The sequence below is a fragment of the Marmota marmota genome, unplaced genomic scaffold, assembly GCF_001458135.2.
Source record: "Marmota marmota marmota unplaced genomic scaffold, marMar, whole genome shotgun sequence".
NCBI lineage: Eukaryota > Metazoa > Chordata > Mammalia > Rodentia > Sciuridae > Marmota > Marmota marmota.
The window spans coordinates 14,603,249-14,612,897 of record NW_026000221.1 but is presented as its reverse complement, the minus strand read 5'-3'; positions in this window follow the sequence as shown (position 1 = coordinate 14,612,897).

Genomic DNA, 9,649 nt, shown 5'->3' with positions numbered 1-9,649 from the left:
TTAGAAAGGGCTTTATACCCAACATCGGGGCTCACCATGTCACCAAGAACCTGATATTGGACCCAGGGTATATGTAGAAGTGTCCCCTTTCGTGACTCTATGACCTGCTCAGGGCTTACTGCCATCAGTCAATTAAGCAATGGGTCCCCGTCATCAGGGAAAGCCAGTTCTTGTGCCTGGGAAAGAAGCAGAACTTTCAGGATTTTCTTTTAAGCCCAGTGTAGTTAAATTTTTTATGTATATTTTTCAAGACCTGCAATGCAATTTTCCATTTCTAATCACTCTCTAAGCAATCAGAATTTCTAGGGCGAAATCTCTATTCTACCACTTACAGGATGACTTTGATCAGATAACTCCAAATTCCTGTCTTCCTTTCTTCATCTGTAATATGGGGCTCCTTGGTGATCTTGGGAAGTAGATTAATCAATTCAAGTAAAGAACAAGGAGGTGCTCAGTAAATCATACAGACAAGGTGGCTATCTTCCCGTGTGAGTATAAAAGGTGCCATTATTTTTAACTATTTCAGAATATCATATTTTATAGTTGAAGCATGGTAATTCAGTGAGCCCATATTGGTGCATATTGTCTTTGCTTCCTTTTTCTTCTTTCAAACCATGCTAAGATAATCAATTCTGCATTCTCTTTTTTAATACCTTAAAATATGTCCCATGAATAGATTCTCCAAAGGGTATTCAACATCTTTCATCCAGTTGTCCTCTGAACATTCTTTGAGTCTTGGTGGGTCAGTGGGAATTGTTCAATTTTTCCCATGCATGTTTGCTGTAGGAAGGACTGACTTGAGGAGGAGAATTTCTAGATTGTAGAAGCAGTGCATGCAAAAGTCTGGAGAAATTATCATATGAAGGCCTCACCCTTGTCTGGGCTCTAGAATGAGAATGACAAGGTAGACTGTGTTAATGCAGAAAGAAGTTTAGAAGCTTCCCCCAAATGATAATAACTGGTAAACTCCTAAGGTGTTAGGCCTTATCGAGTGATATGGCTTCACTGTAATAATAGCAACTGTCCACTAGAGAACCATTTCTCAAAGCATGATATACCACCACAATGTTAAAGAAGAATGTTCACGGTAGTGTGGGCACATTAAAAATTGCTTATTTTTAAAAGTATACCTTTTTCAGTAATCAGCCCAATCAATTATTCCGTTCATAATTTGTCTTTAGCATCTACCTAAACCCTCTGATGGATCCTTCCTTTAAACAATTACCACAACAAAGAGTACACATTAAGCTCAGAGTCTTCAGAAAGCAACAAATATCTTGCATTTTTTCATTGTATTTATGTTTACACAACCTTCCACCTGTGGCAATTGATATGGTTATCCATTTACAAGACTGGGACACATTTCCTTCACAAATACATTTTAAGAAGGCAGTCAACTTATAACAACAGAATTCAGAAAAATACCCAGCAAGATTAAGAGAAAACATGTAGAAAATGAACCTTGATTAAATTCTTCAGGACTATCAACCCTGATGAGTATTTTACCACTAAAATTATCAACTATACCCAATTCCATACCTTGGTCTTCTTCAAATGATTCTAGAAATCGAGTACTTTAAAAGCATATATGACTCTTTAGTTGAAGCACTGACTTCATTACATGAAACTGATTTCTCTCAAAACCTCTCACACCGAAGGTCCCAAAACAGTGGCCACAACCTCAGTCGAAACCATCCTGGGCCCTGGACATTTATTGAAAAAAAGTCATTACCAATAATACTAGGAAGAAAATAACTGAAGATGTTTGGATCACTGGTATCCTAAACCCAATTTGGGGGTTGGTTTACCAGATCCAAAGGGTTATACCCAGTCTCAATAAAAAGGGTTTATAAATTCATTTTTATTAGTGCCTTTTGGAAAATAAACCCAATACTAGTTTTATTGTGACTATAGCTCACTCTGAGCACAAACGTGGCAGATGCTCAGAATTCATATATCTAATCCAAAATTTCAAACACACATCTTTTTGTACTCAAAGAGAAAATGAGCCCAGAACTGTCCTGATTTGACTGGCTAATCTTTTATTTTTTTTCTGAATTCCTTAAGCAGAACTACATAGTAATTCTAATTTTTTTGTTCACATGGTATTTATAGATATCTGTGATTCCTTGAGACATTGTAGAGTTATTTCTTTGTGCAAGCCTTTCCAAGATTTTATTTTATTGTATTTTTTTTTCTTCTAAATGCCCAATATGCTAAAACCTAGACTGGGAAACTGGTGGGGATTAGATGTTTTTAGGTCACAAGTCAAAAGATTCCTAATACTCGCAGACATTCTATGTCTAGGAATGTTTGTTAATGTGAGCCCCTCTCTCCATGTGTATCTTTAATCTCCCAACCAGCTGTCTCCCATAAAAAGATATTTCTGTTTTTAGTTACAAATCTGTTTAAAGATAAAACTCACTCATAAATACACAACCACATGCAAAGATTTGTTTCTGCTGACATTATAGAAATAACGCCAGATGAAAAATATTAAAGTTTGTTTAGAAATAGAAAATGCACTCTGCCTCCCTTGATGGAGGCCTGTATTTTATTCATGTTCAAGGACTTTTTGTGTTGCTTTCTGAGTGTCTCTTGAAGAACACAATCTTCCACTATCTCTGTGACTTAGTTCTTCTTCAAGCAATGAAAATTGTTGGGTACATTCCTAACTGAGGAATTAACTCCCTGTAATAGGAGGCAGGGATAGGATGTTAAAGGGGGGAAAAGGGGGAGAAAAAGGAAAAACAAGGAATAAATTCTTGTGCATTAACACCAAATCTCCTTCCTGTTATGGGATGACTAATTCACCTTCCTACTCTTATTTGCCTTTCTGTTAACCCCAGAGAGCATCAGGTGAGAGATGGAATTTTCTTCTCCTCTCTTCTGTTTCTTTCAAAACCTAGTACCATTTGTAGGAAAAAATAGTATTTAATCAATGCTCAAATACATTTGCTGCTAATTGAATTAGTACTACTTGTCATATAATAAATTATGCAAAAAAGAAAATATTTGTACTTGGCCTCTTTCCCAATTCTTTGGAACTTAGGATGCCATCTCTGCTGTGTATTTATCACCCATTAACCTAGTTAGAATGGGACTGTTCCAATTCTTCCTTTCCCAGATTGTTGTTGTCTCAGCAGACCTTTCATAACCATGCACCTCTTTGTGTGGAAGCACATTGAGTAACAGCTGGTACAATTTATTGTGACCACATGTTGAGCAAGAGCAAAAGAAAATACATTAGCACCTTCACTGCATCAAAGTAGCTATATCCTTGTCCATTTCACAGCTGAGAATATGGAGGCTGAGGGAACATAATTTACTCAGATTCACAAAACCAACTGCAGTCTTAATTTTGTGTGTGTGTGTGTGTGTGTTGTTGTTGTTGTTGTTGTTGTTGTTGAGGATTGAACCCAGGGCCTTGTGCATGCAAGGGAAACACTCTACCAACTGAACTATATCCCCAGCCCCCAACTGCAGTCTTAATAGACTCAGAAGCACTACGTGACACTGAATCCTCTAAACAGATGAATGGAAGGAGCCACAGCAATTGAGTCCTTCTGTGTATCAAACCCTGTGGTTGTCACTTCACTCACTACTCTCATTCTATCCACACTAAAGTATGAAGAGATCAGTATTAATAACCCCGTTTTATATTCAAGGAAGTGAAGGCCACATAACTTAGCTAAATTGCCTAAGGACATAGTACTAGCTCCTGGATGCACTCATGCTATAGATAACTCAACATTTTAGGAAATGGCATCTTTCGTTAAATTTTCCATTAAATATCCCAGACACAGATTTCTCAATCACAGGCTCTAAAATTATTTCATCAAGCGTAATTTCTCATTCTGGTATTCAAAGACACAACATGCCCTGAAGCATTACCCTGGTTTTAAAATATTTGTATGTAGAGCTTCATGCTGCAGATGGAAATCACCTTCCTTCCAAAAATATAGCTGCTATGTGGTGACCAATGGTGACCATAATCATGAGCGTGATTATGATTGCAGCAGTGACCACATGCTCTTCCCCACGTGTTCTTTCTTTATCCCAGGAAAATTCTGCCTTATAGTCTCCTGGTATTAGAGAAAGGATAGCTTCTCTCGTAATAAACTCTTCATCCACCCAGAGAAATAAGTCAGCAAACTAAAAAAAAACTGTTCTGCCACCATTTTTATGGAGTCCATAGATTATTTGGAAAAATTTACTATAGGATGACCTTCTCAATTGAATGACAATTCTCCATCTTCACTCCAATTTCTCTGTTTAAACGGTGTGTTTCTCTCTGGGTGTTGGGGATTTGAGCCGCAGGTGGGTGAGCATGCACATACTTATTCATGGCTAGGAGATGGTTAGGATGGTCACAAAAAGAAAAAGGTAGTGATTTTAAATTTTAAAATCTGGATTACCTTAACCACTTTTTTTAGCATGTTTTAGTTGTAGATGGACACAATTTCTTTCTTTCTTTGTCTTTACGTGGTGCTGAGGATCGAACCCAGTGCCTCACACACACTAGGCAAGTGCTCTACCACTGAGCCACAACCCAATCCCCTTAACCACTTCTTAACACGTGTTTTGTTTACTCCAGTCCACATTTATCATAGCTCTGTCCTTTACAAAGCCCATCAGAATAAGAGTGGTGTTGTATGATTATCTCAGCACTTCCATGAACACCTTACAAATGCTGATTTCTTGTACTTTATGAGAGTAAGAAGTACCCCGGAACATCAAGGACCCCGCAGTGTCAATCCCTCATCCTTGCCTGACCCAATTCTCTATCACCATCCCTTGTATTCCAAAGCCTCCAAGTACACTGAGTTTTGGAATTCTTTCTATGCACCTCAGATACTCGGGTTGCCAGATACACACAAGCCAATCCTCTCCTAGAATGCCTTTTAGGGGCACAGTCAGGTCCTGACGCCCAGTGACTGCTCTTTGACTATAATGCTCCAAGCAATATTAAAAATGGAAGATTCTGTTAAAAAATGCTCTGTGTGCTCATCAGAGTTGGGGGCAGCCCAAGACCATTTGCCATATCCAGAGTTAGATGCTGCAAGTGAAAAATGAGCTGACAAACTTAAAACTCTTTGCAGAAGTCATTGGGGAGAGGATCTGGCAGCTCAGCAAGCCAGGTTAATACCTGAATTACAAAGTGTTCGTGAGCACCCTCAGCTGCAAGAACAAAGGCCTCTGAGGTGGGCCCCTAGTGCTGCCCCGCTACCTCCTGACTCCGAGCAATAGACAGCCCCGTCATCCGCCAGGCCCTGGGGAAGCACTTTTTTTTTTCTATTTTAGTTTTTAAAAAAGCATCCACTGTGTCTTTCCCAAGGCATACTAGGGAACAAAAACAAAGGCCAGTGGCCAGGCTTAGCCTGACTTTAAATCTGTGCTGCTTCCCAAATGAAAATTACTGTTACATCAGTTTGTGGTAGTATGTCAAGGTTTAACTGATTAAAATGGTAAGTGGTGGCCGACAATAAAAATAGCATATATTACACTTTATAAGCTGGATACTTTACATACATTATCTTTTATCTTTTTTTCCCAACATATTTCATATTTCTGGTGGAGGAAATAGATGGTTAGAGGGTCTATGTAATTTACTCAAAGGTATAGAGCTGACTGATTTGTCTAAATTACTCAAAGGTGTACAGAGGCAGAATTTGAATCTAAATTGCTGTGATCCAGGCTCAACCCACATTCTTCCTGCAAAGTTAATCTTTGTGTCTCCGGTGGAGCTTCCTTCAACAAATTTGGATCCTGCAGACCATGGAGGGATGTCAGAATACGGGTCTTAAAAATGACCATCAGGCTTGAGGATACAGTTCAGTAGACAGCTTGCCTAGCAGGCACAATACATGGGTTCAATCCCCAGCAGCCCAAAGAAATCAAATTAAGTTTAAAAATGAAAATGCTCATTGATGTCATGCCCACTATCCCAGGGTAACTTGCCTGGGTTTGGATTTCTCCTTCTAGTGTGTGCATAGCTTTATCCTTTAATGGAATCCACCCAAACTGGTCTCTGGCTGTCTTTCCAGAGAGTAAAATCTTAAACCCAGTTGTTTTGTCCAATATCTTTCGCAGGTTTGGCTGAGACAGATGCTATTCTTAGAATATGGCCTCGAGTATATTGAGTCCATTTAGTCATTGAAAGTCTCTAAATCAACTGTAGAATAAGCCAGGCCATCAGCACTGTACCTGCAGGGTATTACATTCTGTGCCCTTGTCTCCACTACTCTGTGCTCTGGAAATCTTCCACTGGCCTGCACAGGGAGCAAAGAGGAAGGCAGAACCACAGCAAGAATTTGTTTTAAGTTTGCAGTTGGGATGAGATCCATGCATACTTCCCAGCTTTTACATGACCATGTTGTTTGAGTCACTTGCATTTGTCATCTAGCTTACAAATCATAAATGGTTGTAATTCTTCTGGACAATTAATTTTCTTTCAGCTTGAGGATGACATGAAGACTATGGATTTTATAATTTCTTTCTTTCTTTCCCTTTTTCTTTGTTCCTTTCTTTCTTTCAAAATTGTGGTAGGGAAGTTAGATGTAAAAGTGAGATCCAACCGTATAGAAAGTATATATAATATGTTCCCATTAAAAGTAAATATCTGATCTCTGTCCCAAGTATTGAAAACCAATATACGAAAACCAACATGGCTCCCACTCTCTTGTGCTTAGAGTCTGGAGGATGAGAAGGACGTTAATTCACAAAGACACTCGTGGATATAAAATCACCGATGGAGATATGCATAGAATGGAAACAAGTGTAGCTCTGTGAGAGTAAAAAATAAGGAACCCTCAGCTAAGATCTTTCCCAGGGAAATGACACACTGGTTGAGTCATATGGACAAACAGGATCTGGCCATGATGGTGGGTTAAGAATGGTGTTTGAAAAGTGCAATGATGAGTGAGACCTCCCTGCTGTAAAGAGCTGACAGCAAGACAGAGGTCTCATTCGAGAAACTGGGTGGAGGCCTCTACCTTTGGAAGGTGGAGGCTAAGAATAGAATGCTGATAGGTGGACCTAAAGAAGAAGGTGGGAATCAGAAATTAGCCTTCTTCGTAAGTCAGAGAAAATGTTATGTCTGTATCCAAAAAATAGTGTGCTATAATGAGAAACCGTAAGAACTCTGTACCTCAAAGTGTGGTTGTCCACAGATCTGAACTATTAGCATCACTTGGCACTTGTCAGAGAAACTAATTCCCAGGTCTCAACCCAAACATAATGAGTAAAATATTCTAGAGGAGAGCCCAGAAACCTGGGTTTTAACAAGCATTCTGGGGAATTCTGGTACCTGTTCATGTTGGAGGACCCAGGCATGGGCAGGGGTGTGAGACAAGGAATCAGGTGCGGTGAGTGTGGTTAGAGGCAGAGTTGGCATGATGAAGTTGGTGTCTGAGAAGATCAGCAAAGCTGAGAGATCTGGGTAGATTGGAGAAGTCCTTGGAGTCTCTGCGAGTCCTGCAGAAGTGTGAGTAGTTGATGTGGAGTTATATCTCCCTTCATTTCATGTTTTCCTTTGCCTTAGTTAAGTCTTCAGCTACTTCCAATGTATGTTTGCTTTATGTATTGAGATGCATTCAAATTTCCATTAAATATGCTTTGGAACAAGTCAAAAGGCATATAAAGAACATACACTTTCTTAATTATAAACAGAGGTAATGCATTTCTGAAGGATTCTGCCCCATCTGAGACCACTCATTCAGATAGCGATGTCACTTCAAGGCAAAGCCAGTAAGACAGCAGGTGTGTTGTGTTTGCAAGATGTTCAAAACTTCTTCCCCCTCCCAAACTCAAACTGCAGGACAATGGAACATACCACAGCCTTGCCAAATTAAATTATTAAATAAAAACAAAAGGCATTTGGGCTGGGGATGTGGCTCAAGCGGTAGCGCGCTTGCTTGGCATGCGTGCGGCCTGGGTTCGATCCTCAGCACCACATACAAACAAAGATGTCGTGTCCACCGAAAACTAAAAAATAAATATTAAAAAATTCTCTCTCTCTCTTTAAAAAAAAAAGGCATGAAATTACAATTTCCAAAATGGATTCTTTCTTTGTTTATTTCTGCTCTGCTTTAACATAGGGAGTTTTTTTTTCTTTTCTTTTCTATTTTTTAGAAAAATTCATGAAATAAATTGTTTTGATTCCAGAAGATACTAGAATATAAACCAACCAATGATGGAAAAGAAGATAAGAGAGGGTATGTGAAATTTAATGGGCAGCTCTGCAGGAGTAGAAATGGCAAGTTGTTTGTACTGAGGATACCTGTTGTATATACGATACCTGAGCCCTAGGTCCAGATTTGAAGTTTAGCTGACTTATGGTGTGCCTCAGGCCTTATTCTTTTTTAACCTCTTCATCAATGTGGAACCAGGACTGAAAACAACCATACAGGTGGATATCTCAGAAAAATACCTGACCATACAGCATAGTTTGAAATGCTCCTTGTATACAGAATTATCAGATGAAGCAATAGCCTGCCAACTTCAGCATTCCAGAGGCAAAGAAAGACTCAATCTCATTTCAAAATGATCCATATCAGAATATCATGAGAGTGTCTCTTTGGAGCTACCTCAAAATAACCTCTGATAAAAACTTGGCAGAGGTTTCTCAGTGAGGCTCACATCTATCCAAACTATCTAGGACTATCTTCTGAAGTAGATATCTTAGAATCATTTTTTTAAAGGAAGACTGCATACAGTTCATAAATGATTCTCATGCATTTTGAAATTTTAGCACAACTGTCGCAATCACATGTTCATTCAATGATATTTATCAAAAATCTATTGTGTGTCAGTAACTGTGCTTGGTGTTGGATGTGTTTTTGTGATAAGATAGATTTAGTTTCTACCTCTTGCCAATTTTTTTTCTAGTCTTTTGCCATTTTTCTCCCTCTTTTCCCTATTTCAAAATTTGCATGGAGGTAAATTTGATCTGCCTGTTTTCCTCGAGCCTTTACATTCTTCAAGTACCATTGAGAAGGTCAGGTTTCATGGAGTTTCTGGCATATTAAAAACAGAGTTACATTAGTCACCAAATCTCAGGTGATTGGGTTTGCCAAATTATTATTCACTCACAACCGAAATAATATACTTATTTATTGTCTTATTATTTCATTCACCTCTCCATATATTCGTGCAGCTATTCACTTATTAAGGCTGACAAAATTCTTTTGACAAGAACATTTTCTAATATATGGTATATGTTCCTTGATTAATTTAATTGAATAAATGAAAGTGGGTTTTCTTAGAGCAATGTTAGCTGCATCTGTCTGGATAGAATCTATGGCTCGTGGATCTTGTGTCACTTGACAACTTGATGATCACATCCCAGGGACAGAAATGCAAACCCCAACATGCCTGTTTATTTTGGCGAGAATACTGTCGTGGGCCCCTGTGGGGAGCATGCTGCTGAGAGCATCCATTTCTGAGAACACAAGGTTCGCCTGCCGTTTTCACTGTGATTGACTTGCTCTTGTTTAATGATGATTCTACCATTCCTAACGACCCGTACCCTGCCCAGCTCTGCTAAGAATGTCAATTTCCTTGAAAACAAGGCTCAGGTTTTATTGCCACTTACATCTCCTAACTCCTTCTGCTAATGATATTGGCCCTAATGAGGATTAAACGGTCT